The sequence below is a fragment of the Sorex fumeus genome, unplaced genomic scaffold (genome assembly GCF_029834395.1).
Source record: "Sorex fumeus unplaced genomic scaffold, SorFum_2.1 ptg000047l, whole genome shotgun sequence".
In the NCBI taxonomy this organism is placed as follows: Eukaryota; Metazoa; Chordata; class Mammalia; order Eulipotyphla; family Soricidae; genus Sorex; species Sorex fumeus.
The window spans coordinates 55337826-55351062 of NW_026606104.1; the positions used below are offsets into that span (position 1 = coordinate 55337826).

General features: G+C 46.3%; 1 protein-coding gene across 2 annotated transcripts in view; it reads left to right on the forward strand.

The window, feature by feature from the left end:
* The first annotated feature begins 568 nt into the window (after window positions 1-568).
* The window catches only part of NFYC (nuclear transcription factor Y subunit gamma), a 71582-nt gene continuing 58913 nt past the window's right edge, over window positions 569-13237 (forward strand). The window contains exon 1 of one of the 2 annotated variants that reach the window (XM_056123396.1): window positions 569-788. The gene's annotated coding sequence lies outside the window, so the exon portion shown is untranslated. The remainder of the gene's footprint in view (window positions 789-13237) is intronic. The other variant, XM_056123394.1, reaches the window with a different exon arrangement.

Sequence of the window (13237 nt, forward strand, 5' to 3'; positions counted from 1 at the left end):
ACAAACAACGCTAATGCCTTCCATCTAGGCAGCTGAGATCAAAGGGCTGAAAGCATGCAAAACATGCGACGCTTGGCTGAAATTTTAAGCTCCGTATCTCAATGAGAAAAACAGGGTCTTGTGTCCACCTAACGCCATCCTTGGGAAGTGACGTTCTTTATTCTGGGAGTATTTATCTATGGCATACTGGTTGTGGCTGGCGCTGAATCCACCGACAGCGGTGCTGGTAGCGATCGTCTTTAACGGAGCATTTAATCGGGGGCATCCCCGTATTGCCCCCCACCCCTCCCCGGGTCTCTCTCTCTCTCAGCCCCGCAAAATAACACAGCCCGAACCCAAACGATTTTAGTCCTGAGAACACAAGAGTGCGCAGCCCGGCAGCTCCACCAGGCTGGCCCGCCCTCCGCAGGTCACCGAGCAACCCCGTCTGCTCCCGCTCCCGCCCCGCCCCGCCTCCTCCGCGGAGGGGGCGGGGCCAGCAGGCGCATCCCGCCTCACCCGGCCCTCCGCCACCCAATTCTCGCGAGACTTGACTCCACTCGGCTCCTGCGCATTACGAGACGCCGGGAGTCAAGGCGCCCGGGGAGGGGGAGGGGAAGGGGGGGGAGGCCGACGGTGCAAACGGCGCGGCCGCCATCTTGGTTGTACCCCCACTTCGCGCGCGCTCCGTCCTCCGTGACGCACGCGTCCCCCTCCCCTCCGCCGCGCCCCAGGCCCTGCACTGCCCGGCCTCGCTGGAGCGCGGGGGCGGCCTCAGCTCTCCCCTGGACTTGGCGGCGCGGAGGCGTGTGAGTGTGCGGGAGCGCCGGCGGGAGGGCGGGTGCCGGCCGGGCGGCGGCGGCGGCGGCGGCGGCGCGGGGGAGGGGCGGCGCGTCCCGCCCTCGGCGCGGACCTGGCGGCCCAGGCGCGGCGGTCGCCGCCGCCGGAGCCGGGCCCGGCGTGCCCGGCGCCATGTTGTGTTCCCGCCGGGCCCGCCGCCGCCGCCGCCGCCGCCCGCCGCCGCGCTCGTGGGCTCCGTGCGCCTGGCCGGCCCGGCCCGCGGGCTTTCTCCCATTGGCGGAGGGCGCCGGCGGGGGGGCTCGCTCGTGATTGGTCGGTGGCGCGGAGGCCGCGGACCTGGCACCTTATTGGTCGCGCCGGCTGCGGCCTGGGGGGATGAGAGAAGCACCCGAGGCTGCGGGGATGCGCGCGGCCGGGGCGCGGGGCTGCGGGCTGCAGGCTGCAGGCGGGGGCTTCCTCGGAGCCGCGGGTGGAGGGCGGGGGCGAGCCCCCGAGGGCTCGTCGGGCGCGCACGTCGCGGGGCACGGTGCATTCCCCGACGTGGGAGGCCCTTGTGCTTTGTAGCGACCCCCGTCCTTCGGAACATGCCCCCGGACAAGGCGAGCGAGTGGCCTTGGGGCCGGGGGTGGCTGGCTGGCTGGCTGGCTGGGGGGTGTCAGATTGGTGAACGCAGAAACCGGGCTTAGCCCCAGAGACGTCCAGGGACGATTAGGCTGGGCCGAGTGACCACCGGCTGGTCTGCCCGGTCTGAGGATGTGGTTCGAGAGGAAAGCGGCAGTCGGGCCCCAGCTGAGAACAGGGATCTGCCTCGATGGTGTTTGCGTTGCACAACAGGTCTGGTTGGAATCTCAGAACCAGCCAGAGTTAGCCGACCTGGAATGCGACGCGAGGAGGAAACGGACGCGGGCTTGGGGAGGGACGCGCCCGGAGAGTGTGCCTGGTCTTAGTAACGGAGAGCTAAACCTAGGAGACCCCAGCATTGGGTAGTAACAACTCTCTAGGAGTGGGAAAAAATAGGAAGAATTTCGGGGGAGCATCTACAGACTCGTGAACGATAAAACGATGGCATGCCCCAATTACTGGACCATGCAGCTAGAGGCGGAACTTTTGCTATCCAGATGCCCTGATCTATTTCAGGACGGAGTTCCCAAAGTTATGTTTTTTATCGAGGTTTAGAGACGTGACAGTTTTCTTTCTTTTTTTTGTTTTGTTTTTTTTTTTGGACCATACCCTGCAGTGCTCAGGAATCGCTCCTGGTGGGGCTTGGGGACCATATGGGATTCCCGGGATCCAACCTTCGTTGGCTTCCTTCAAGGCAAGCAAGCACTCGACCTCCTGTATATAGCTCCTTCCCCTGGCAGGATTGGTTGAAGGTTCCCTGTTAGGAGTCCCTCTTTCGTGGAAGAGAGTTGACAGTATTCCTAGATCTTTCACAAGTAAAGGGTCACTTATTTTCTCTTATATGTGCCCTCAAATCACATGCAGCCTCACACTTAACATTTAAAAAAAAGAAAAACAGGCCACAGCTGGAGAGAAATAACTCAGCAGACTGAGTGCATGCTTTGAGTAACAGCACTTGTCAACACTTTCTAGTATGTATTTCAGAAAGCTTTTGTTCTAAAGAGTCTTTTGTCAGCTTATTGCAGGTACATTTCTTTTTCCTTGAATCAAAGTGACTTGGATTATTTTACATTTGCTTCTTCCAAAGCTCTCATGGAAACAGTTAAATTAAGCTTCTGTGTTTTCCTTGGGAAGGTTAAGTGGACCTTTCTGGCTTGAGAGAGAATGCACTTCTGTACCTTCAAGAAAGACCCGTTTTTCAAATTCTATCAGTTCTCGGTGAATGCAGCCAAATTGTTTTGGGAGAGATAGGGAAAGTAGAGGAAAGGAACTGACAAGTTGGGGTGCATGTAATATCTCATTTCTTTTTTTAGGTGAACGTTAGTTCCATATTGCAGATGAGAAAGTTGAGAAACAGAGAGGTTTTAAGTCACCCAGTAGTTGAGCTAAGATTTACACCGAAGTTACCTTATGCCAAATTCTGTAGTTTTTTGCTTTGTTGGGGAGTGGGATGAGAGGAGGTTGGGTTCCCGAGTGGTGCTCAGGAGGTCCTGGGGTCCCACTGATGATTTGGCTGAAGTTTGTGAAGGCCTGCGGATGCATGGTGTGGTATTGGGAATTCTCTCTGGCCACCGGGTGACCTCTAGGGCTGTGCCCACTGACACTTGAGGAACCATGTGGGGTCCGGACTTGAATCTGGGCACTGGCCTAGCAGGCGCTCTCGTTGCTGTGTTATCTCCTGGCCCCCAAAGCTTATAGTGATATTTGTTGTCTTGTTCTTAAGAGAAACGTGATTTGGTAGACCCCTGGTACTTATATATTTTAAAGTGGATCAAGTGTCTTTGCTATCTGCGTGTTGAAGCGGGAGAATAGAGCGAATAAGAATTTGTTTCATTACAGAGATGATTTCATAGAATAGTGACCATGTAGAATATGGGTTCTTTAGGCCTTTTAAATTAATTGATTATTTGATTAATTTCCGATTAAACCCAGTGCCTTGAATATGCGCTCTACCTCTGAGTTCCACTTGTGGCACTCCTTAGGCATTTAAATCATATTCCTTAGTTTCTGTTGTAAAGGGAAAGATGCAGTAAACTGCTGGCTTTTTTCTGAATCCAGGGTAGCTACTGTGAGAAAATGGTGTAAAAGTTAAGAATTTGCATTTTTATTTAAAAATTACTGTCGCTTCTTTTGGTTGGGGTGGGGTGGGGGGGCACACCTGTCTGTGCGCAGGGCTTTCTCCTGGCTCTGCGCTCAAGTATCACTCTTGGCAAAATCTAGGGACCATATGGGATTCCGGGGATTGAGTTTAGGACAGCCATGTAAGGCCTTTTTTTTGCTTTTTGGATCACATCTGGCAATGCACAGGGGTTACTCCTGGCTCTGTGCTCAGGAATTACCCCTGGCGGTGCTCAGGGGGCCATATGGGATGCTGGGAATCGAACCTGGGTCGGCCGTATGCAAGGCAAACGCCCTACCGTTTGTGCTATTGCTCCAGCCCCATGAGTTTGCATTTTAAAAAACCAAATCAGCGTGTTGCTCATATAGTCCTTATGTGAAAGTGACCAATCCGAGAGGTAAAGGGTGAGGAAGTGTACAGGGGAACCTTTTCAGGTGTCTCTAATTTGTGTGGATGTTTGTCTCCAAATGCTGGGATCTCTCAGAGAACCTGTTGACTTCTTCAAACTTGTAGGATGTTTCTAGAATATGTTTATTCTGAGTGTCTGAAATTAAAACTGGATATTACTAAACATTTCCATGTAAACCTTCAAATAATTAAGCTTTTAATGGGAGACTAGTAAATTGAAAGCCTTTGTTTTCTTTTTTTAGTGGGAGGTCTTCCCTTATAGTGCTTAAGCACCCTATTTGCTGAACCATTGCTCTGCATTTTTTTTAAATTCTAACCTCTCTTCTAAAATTGCTTCCAAAATGGCTTGTTTTCAATACCACTGAGCCCTTCCTTCCACATTAGGTCTTTCCATGGCCCCTTGTTATCATCTGAAATGGACTCGCTTAGACATATTGATGTTGGGGCTGAAGAGATAGCATGGGGGTAATGCATTTGCCTGGCATACAGCAGACCCCAGTTTGATCCCCGATGCCACATATGGTCCCCAAGCACTACCAGGAGTGATCCCTGAGAACAAGGCAGTAGTAGAGCACCTGGGTGTGGTCCAAACACAAACGAAAAAGGAATCTTGAACTCTCAGAACATCTGAGAGTATATACAAATTTTGTGGACCTGAGAAATAAATAGTACAGGAATTGAGGCACTTGCCTTCCAAGCCACTGACCCTGATTCAGCCCAAGCAACCATATGTGGTCCCCTAAACAGAGTGGGGAGTAAGCCCTGAGCACTGGTGGGTGTGAGCCCCAAAACCTAAAACAAACATACAGAAACAGCAAAACTTGTCAAGATCAGCTTTGTCTTTTAAGCAGAATAATACTTTATACGTTTACAGACAGTATTCCTGTCGTTTTAATCAGTATAAGAAACAATTTTATTCTCGTTTGATTCATTGCAGTAGAAGAGATACAAGGTTATTCACATTTACAAAGAAATGGATACGAAAAATGAAATAGAAACTGCTAGATGTCTCTTTGAGAACATTTTAAATTCACATCTCTTGTCTTTTAGTTCAGAGGGACTGAGCCACTAAAGAGCTATGAATCATACTCGGAAATAATACCATCACTTTGTTTTGTGAGTGCTTATGGTGTACCAGTTGGCATATAAATGTGTTAGGCATGTTATCTGTACCCCGTACGCGTAGGTGCTGTTACCGCCCTCACTTTCACATGTGAGGAGACAGGAGTTGTTTTGCTTAATGCCGCACTGTTGGTCAGTGGCAGAACCCAGATTCAAACTAACGTCTCTGACTCTTAAGTTTTAGCTTCGTGGAACGCTCCTGTTCAGTGCTGTGTTCAACTGATACAGAAAATCCTTTCATTTTAGCTCAGGAAGTGACCTTTGGTTCTCTTAGCAAGGTCTTTTGTACTGAAGCCCTACAGAGTGAGGACCTTGACTGTGTCATTAGCTCTTCAAAGGCCCAGATCCAGCCCAGGTCCTGCTGTGCCATGGGACTAGGGGGGGCAGATGGTAGGACAGAGGGGCCACAGGAGGGAAACAAGGTTGGAAAAAGACAGAGAAATGCTGTTTGCCTCATTTGGAGCAGAAGAATGGCAAAGGACATTGTTAGGGTCATAAATGACCTTCTTGAGATTCATTCCAGCCGTAGGCATGCAACCTAGGGAGTACATTCCTCGGCAAGCAGGTTCTTTTTTCCATTTGATTTCTTGTCCTTAAAGCTAACTGGTGCTGGCTTATCTGCTGCCTTTCAGTCTGTCTTTTCATTTTGTTTACTCAGTTTTTCAAGTGTGCACTATAACTAGTTAGGGAGGCTGCAAGGTCAGTTAGTATTTTCCCACACAGACTCCAAGTACCCACCATAATTGAAGTAGATTAATTCTAGGAGGAAATGGATTTTAAATACTTGGAGTGCTCTTGGAAGGGGTAGTATAATTGCCGGTGTTGGAGTTAGAACTGGGAAAGAATTCAGATTGCAATATGTTTATCATCCATGTGATTTGGGATTCAGATTCTCTTGCAGTGGCCGGGGGCAGCATCACATCCGGTGGTCTTAAGGGGCTACTTGAGGCTCCGTGCTCAAGGGTCACTCCTGGTAGTGCTTGGGAGACCAAACCCAGTGCCACAGATTGAACGTGGGTCAGCTGAGTGCCAGGCTAACACCTTAATCCCTGACCTGTCTCTGACTCTGGGATTCAGGTTCTTAACCTGTCTGAATCTTAGGTTTTTTCTTGGGCAAAATAGTCATGATAGTGTCTTTGCAGGGTAATTATGAAAAATGAATACAGTAGCATATATTAGGTGCCTGTCACTTAGTGGCCTTTATTCAGTGAGAGAAAGCAGCACTTTCTTTTTAGAACAGCTTAAAAGTCGATTTCACCAGCCAGAGTTTCCTTAATGAAGAGGCTACTCTTCTGCCCTATACAATAAGATTTCTCTGCATAGGGGAACAGCCACTTGACAGAAGAACCTAACCGAATTGTATTGTTGTGGTAGAAGTTTTGGTTGCAGGGTAAGGGTGCCTCCAGATTGATCAATGGTGATGTGTCAGATGAGATTATAATGTTAATATATGCCAATAGTTACTGAAATAAAAAAGCAACTGGTTTTATTCTTCTGTCCACAAAGAGATTTGCGTTGAGTTGCTTAAATTTTTTTCTAATTGTAGAGATTGTGAGCTGGAATAGGACTATTTGGTTTGTGGTCTCCTGGGTAACATTTTCTTTGAAAAAAGAAGGGAACAACATTGTGAAATGGCTCATGAAGAATTCTGCCTGCAAAATTTTTTGCCAACTTGCAGTCTGTGGCAACCTTCCTGAACTTTCTCCGTGTTTTAGCACGGGTACCTGGCAGCAGTGAGGCAACACTTGTGTTCATTTTGAACTTGGGACAGTACCTGTCTACCTTTTCATCCCCTCCCCTCCCCTCCCCTCCCCCGCCCTCCCCTCCTCCTTACCCTGTTCCTTTCCTTTCTTGGCTTTGTGTTCAGGGATCACTCCTGGCATTGCTCAGGGGATCTTATGTGGTGCTGGAGATCAAACTTGATTCTGCTGACAAGCACCTACAGCCCTGACTATCTCTTCAGCTCCAAGTTGGGGCCTTTTGAAGAAGCAAATCATATGTGGGTGGCAGATAGTTGGGGGCAGAGGATTGCTATATATAGTGGTATTTAATGTCACATTTGATAGAACATAATTAAAAAGAAAAATGTCATAATATATGTATAACCATTTGGGAAGGTCATCAGAATAGAGTTGCCCATAGTCTTCTTTCCATTCCTTTAAAATTTATAAATTGTTTTAGAGCAACATTTCTCAAGGGTTTCATTGACCATCAGCTTACAAAATTTCATCTCCAGTGTCCTGGAGATGAAAAAAAAACCTTGAGAAAATAATAGTGAAAACAATGATATTTCTTTACTGCAGAATCAGTATTCAAAATGTTTCTTTTCTTTCCTTTCTTTCAGTTGTGTGGGTTCACTCCCAGTAGTAGAGGCAGCTTGGAAACATTCAGGGGTCACACAGGTCCATAATTGGCATCGCATATGTTTTGTACTATGGTTTTGCCCCATTTGATCTCTCTCTCTCTCTCTCTCTCTCTGTCTCTCTGTCTCTCTGCCTTCCCACCTCCTCCTCCTCTCTCTCCTTCTCTCCGTGACCACACCCAGCCTTAGGTGTGCTTCATTCAGGCTTACTCCTGGCGGTGCTGGGGGGACCGTGTGTAGTGTTGGGGGTTGACGTGGGTTAGCAATATGCAAGGCAAATGCCTACCCACTTAATACAGAGCAGTGATCGCCTGTCAACTTTGCTTTCTTAAGACAGACTTTAATCTCCTTGAAGACAGAGACTGTCTGGTTTAGGATTCCGATTGCACATTATATAATGCCATACATGTAAATATTTATTTGAGTGAATGAAAGTATTTTTGATCCTTAAGACTTTGCAAGATGTTTTAATGTTTAAGAAGTTGGCCTCTGTACATGTCATTAACGAGACTGAGGTCACTCAGCTAAGACAAGGGAAGGAGGTAGAATCCAAATTGGTGTAGCTATAAAGATTTGGCTTATTTTCTCCCACTTCTCCACATGGCTGCTCTTTCTCATCTTGTCTTTACATATTCCTGTCAAGTTTTCAAACAATCTGTGTTAACAACCCTGCTCATAGCATCTGGGGTAGCTTGCACCATCTTGGACAGTTGTGAGAACTGAAAAGTTTTCCTCTAGAATAGTTTTCCATCCATCGGTTTTAATTTACGCTTTGGAGAATATAGTTTCCTTTTAAGAGCAAATTTATAATCCTCTTTAAGTTTCGTATGTTAAGTGTTTATTTCTTTAATCAAACTTTCTTCATTCATGTATTGAGCAACCCTTTTCTAAGCTCCGGCACTTAGGTTCTTCTTTTAACACCGGCAGTGCCCAAGATTTCTTCAGGGACTTCTTTGGGAATTAGCTTCAGAACCTCTTCGAGTTTGTTTGAAAATGTGTCAGCACATTTATTTTTCTACCTTGACAGTGGATTTAGTTTTGGAAGCAGCTAATAGTTGGTCAGAACCAAGTCAGGTGATCAGTATGAGTTATAATCTGGGAACTCTTTATTTTCTTGGATCTAGTTAAAAAGCAGAATCAAGACAGAAAATGGAAAGATACACATTTTAAACTCTGGCTTCTAGGGACGGGAGGGGAGGTCTCCCAAGCTGTGCTCATTGGACTCAGAGGCTCCTCCCAGCGGTCAGTAGAGCTGCTGGAACCCTGAAGTGCTGTAATGGTGGCAGGGGATGGGCTTGGGATGTAATGATGTGCCTGGAATGTGCCTGGGGTCCCCATGCACCCTGACTCCTTTTCAGCCTCCCCTGTCTCCAGTAGTTATTTATTGACTCTTGGTTTGGGGGCCACACCCAGCAGTGCTCAGGGCTTATTCCTGACTGAGCTCAGGAATCACTCCTGGCTGGGCTTGGAGGACTGTTTGGGGTACCAGGGATTGAACCCAGGTTGGCCACATGCAAAGCAAGTGTCCTACCGACTGTACTATTGCTCTGGCCCCTAGGTTGAAAAATTATGACTCATCATTCAGTGGAGTACAATCTAGTTACCTAAATGCTTTTGGTTATCTGATATGGAACACTTTCTTTGTGTGTTTCTGTGTGTGTGTGTGTGTGTGTGTGTGTGTGTTTGTGTGAGAGAGAGAGATGCAGTGCAGGGGATTGAATTGGGATTGGTGGCATGCAAAGCAAGCATGGTCCTAGTTATTTAAATTTTAAGTGAAAAAGATTTATAAAAGTTTTACAGTGTCTAATATTGGAGAACAAACTGAGTGTCATTTCATTTGCATAAGAAAATACTCTGAAATTAATATAAGCCAAACTCTAAAAGTGCTTGATTCTGGGTGGTTTGAATGAAGATGTTCTTTAAAATTTTTTTTTTCATTCTCCCAATTTGTAACATCAGTTCAAGCTAGACTGCTCTATGTACCCATCTCATCCACTTTGTATATGCTGAGACGTGTGTCATATTTAATATTCGGGCATAGGAAAAATTCATGTTCTTAGATGTCTGATATTTCCAGGGCGCCCTCTCCACCTCCCCATTTACTTACTGAATCTAAAGGGGTCAATTAAGGACACTATCAATGAAATATTTGTTCACACCAAGGAAGAGCTGGGTTTCTTTGCTGCTAGTTCTGTTCTGCTTTGCTGGGATATAATATAACCTTCAAGATTAGGTATTTGAGGGTACAAGGCAAGACCCTATCCTTGGAATTGTTACGGGGTGGAGATCAACTGTGCCATAAACTGGTGCTTTTGGTCATTCCTCAGTCTGTTCTTGCACTGGGTTTTTGTGTTTAGGATTTGTCTTTGACTTCTTTTATTGACTCTGAACTCGTAACTGCAACATTCCTCCATGGCCCTGTCATTTAGAGCTGAGAGGTAGTTGCTTTATAGCTGAGATGTTCATTCTCTGGTTTTACTCAATCTCTGCCACTTCTTGTTACTTCATTGATGCTGTGGTTAAGGTTGGGTTTGATTTATATCTCTGAGCACTGGGGATGTTACTTGGAGAGAAATAAGACAGTCTCTGCCTTCAAGAATCCCTTCTCGGGCCGGAGTGATAGCACAGCGGGTAGGGCGTTTGCCTTGCTGGGTGTGACCCAAAAAGCAAAAAAAAAACCCTTCTCTGGTAATAGAGTCATGGTAAAAAGTAATTAGAACATGTGATAAAAACTATAGTCAAATATATGTTTATGTATTAGTTGCAGAGCTTCAAGATGCTAGGTATTGATGCCTAATATCACTTCTTAGAGAAAATTTAGTTACTGTAAAGCATTATTTGGGGCTAGAGTGATAGCACAGCGGGTAAGGCATTTGCCTTGCATGTAACGAACCCAGGTTCGATTCCCAGAATCCCATATGGTCCCCTGAGCACCACCAGGAGTAATTCCTGAGTGCAGAGCCAAGAGTAACCCCTGAGCATCGCCGGGTGTGACCCAAAAAGCAAAATAAATAAATAAAGCATTACTTATTTTGGGGAGGTGTTTAGTTTCTGCTTGGTGGTGCGCAGGGACCGTTACAGTGCTCTGGGGACTATATTTTGTGCCAGGGATTCAAACCAGTTACACCCGTGTGGCTGCTTGCTGAGTAAGTGCCTTACCCCCTGCACTATCTCTCTGGCCCCTGAATATCATTTTTCTCACTTAAGCCTCAACACTCCTGTGATTTGGTGTTATTTTTTCTCATTTTATTCACGAAGAAGTGAATTTAGTTAAGTAACTTGGCCAATGTCATATAAGCTAGTAAGTAGGTAACTGAGATTCAGAGTTGATATTCTGATTCAGTTTCCAGGGTGCTTTCTTTGAGTCCATTAAAGCTGGAACTGTATCCTTTAGTATTGCTTTTTGTCTCATAGGGATCTGGGTGATTTTTCAGGACTAGCAGATACAAATGTTGGTGCAGAGCACGGCTGAGGTTTAGGATCAGGGAAGAATGTAAGTTGGAAACCGAAAAATTCCTTGAAGCTTATAGTCCACAATGATGACAATCCAGAGAAGGGAAGCCTTTATAGTAGTAAGTGAATGGACCGATTCAGTAATGGTTTGAGTTCTTTTCCCTCTGGTGACTTGAATTCTATTAAGGCCACTTTTTTTTTTTTTTAATGCTTTTTGAGTCATACCCGGCAATGGTCTGGGGTTAAGTCCTGGCTCTGCACTCAGGAATTACCCCTGGCGTTTCTCGGGGGACCATATGGGATGCCGGGGACTGAACCCAGGTCAACCGCATGCAAAGCAAACTCCTTACCCTCTGTACTATCACTCTGGCCCCTACTAAGACCACTTTCGTTGAGAAATAGAGATGAACTGTTTTTCATTTTGACTCTGGCCGCAATTCACATGGGTTAGGGGCTACTCCTGGCTCAGTGCTTGGGGATTGTTCTTCACAATGCAGTGCCAGAGATCGCACCGGGGCCGCCTGCATGCAAAGCAGATGCTCCAGCCCCTTGAGCTCTCTCCTTCTGGCCCCTGAAGTGTATTTCCTTTGTTTTCTGTTTTGTTTTGGGGCCAGATTTGGTGATGTTCAGGGATTATTCTTGGCTCTGCTCAGGAATTTCTCCTTTTTCTGTGCTCAGGGATCAGTTTGAGGGACCATAATCATTATTGGGATTGAACTGCAACGGACTGCATGCAAGGTAACTGCCTTAACTCCGTGCTAACTCTGCTGCTCCTGCAGTGTTTTTCTTGCAACTTGCCACGAACTAAGAAGAACTATGCCAAATACCTTCACATAATATCAAGAAACATTACTGGGTAACTTGGGAACATCAAATGTAGAGACAAAGGGTAAACTTTTATAACAGTGAACAGATTCCGACCTTGATTGGTGGTAAAACTGCTTGGACTTCTGATGTAAAAACGAAAAAAGGTATTAGTAGCTGGTTTTCCTCCCACCCTGCCCTTTGTGGCCCAGGAGTTGCTTTCTGCTAGGTTGTGAAGATACAAGAGCAGCATTCCTTCCCAGTAGTCTTTCTGTTTGTCTGCTTGTGGGACCATACCCGGCAGGGCTTGGGATCATTCTTGGCAGTGTTTGGGGCACCCAGTGCTACTAGGAATCAAATCCTAGGCTCCCACCTGTGAAACTGTGCTGTAGTCTCGTCAGCCTCTCCTCCCGTCCTAAGTCCTCGTGTAGATAGTCCTCTCTGAACCTGAGCCCGGGTAGTAGAAAGGAATTTGGATTAGGTGACTTGCAGAACTTTATATTTTTTTCAACGCTTATTTAGGCCCCGAATAACTTCCTTCACATATATTGGTTCACTTACTCCTTACTGCCATCTGTATCATAGAACTACTAATATCATAATAGTTTCTGTATATTACAGATGAGAAAACTGAGGCTCTAGTCCACTGACATAAAATTAGTAAGTCAGAATTTGAAACTAACTCCCAGGTACTTGTTTATTTTGCCATCCTGACACTAACAGTCAGTGGTGTTCTCCGATCCCTTTGCTTCTCACGTCTCAGCATATTTGCATCTTGTAGCTGACCACTCAGTCGTGTTGGGTTAGGAGAGGTTCTCTGGTGGGTCCTGCACACAGTTGACCTCATACCTTCTGCTTCTCTTCCTAGGCTATTTAGAAATCTTGGATCTAAGATTTTGAGGAAAAAACTACAATACCTGCAACTCTAGTTTCATCATTCAACAGTGCACACTGTTGCTGTTGCTAACATGGTTAAAGCTTATTTAGATGCCATAGTAAAAGTACCGTGCAAATCCTTAATATTTCAGTGTCTACTCATTTTTGTTTGTTTTGGGTGGATCTCAGGACTTACTCTTGGCTCTTGCTCAGGAATCACTCCTGGTGATGCTCAGGGGCCATATTGGTGCCTGGGATCGAACTCTGGTCAGCCATGTGCAAAGTGTGCTCTTTCTGGGCCTGTCACTTCAAGCTTTAAGTTAACGTAGTTTAATACTGGTTTATACTAGCTGTGTATATATGTGACACCTAAGAATTTCCCTGGCTGTGCCATGAGGTGCTTGTTTCCTTGGTAAACAGTGTGTTGCAGTGGGAAGCATACCTCACTGTGTGGTACCCAAGTTTGCATCCTAACTAACTAGAGACCAGTTGCTTAAATTCTTGAACTTCACTCTCTCTCAGATATAAAGGGGTGAAGATTGAGGGGCAAAGGCGTTAACTTAGCATAGAACCTGCACTAATTGGTGTTGAGAAATTATTTTATTTCAGTGTGGGAAATGAGTTGAATACTTGTAAAGTTATTCAGATGGCAAAGTGAGGTGTGTGGGGATATCTTTGGGGCAGAGCACTTT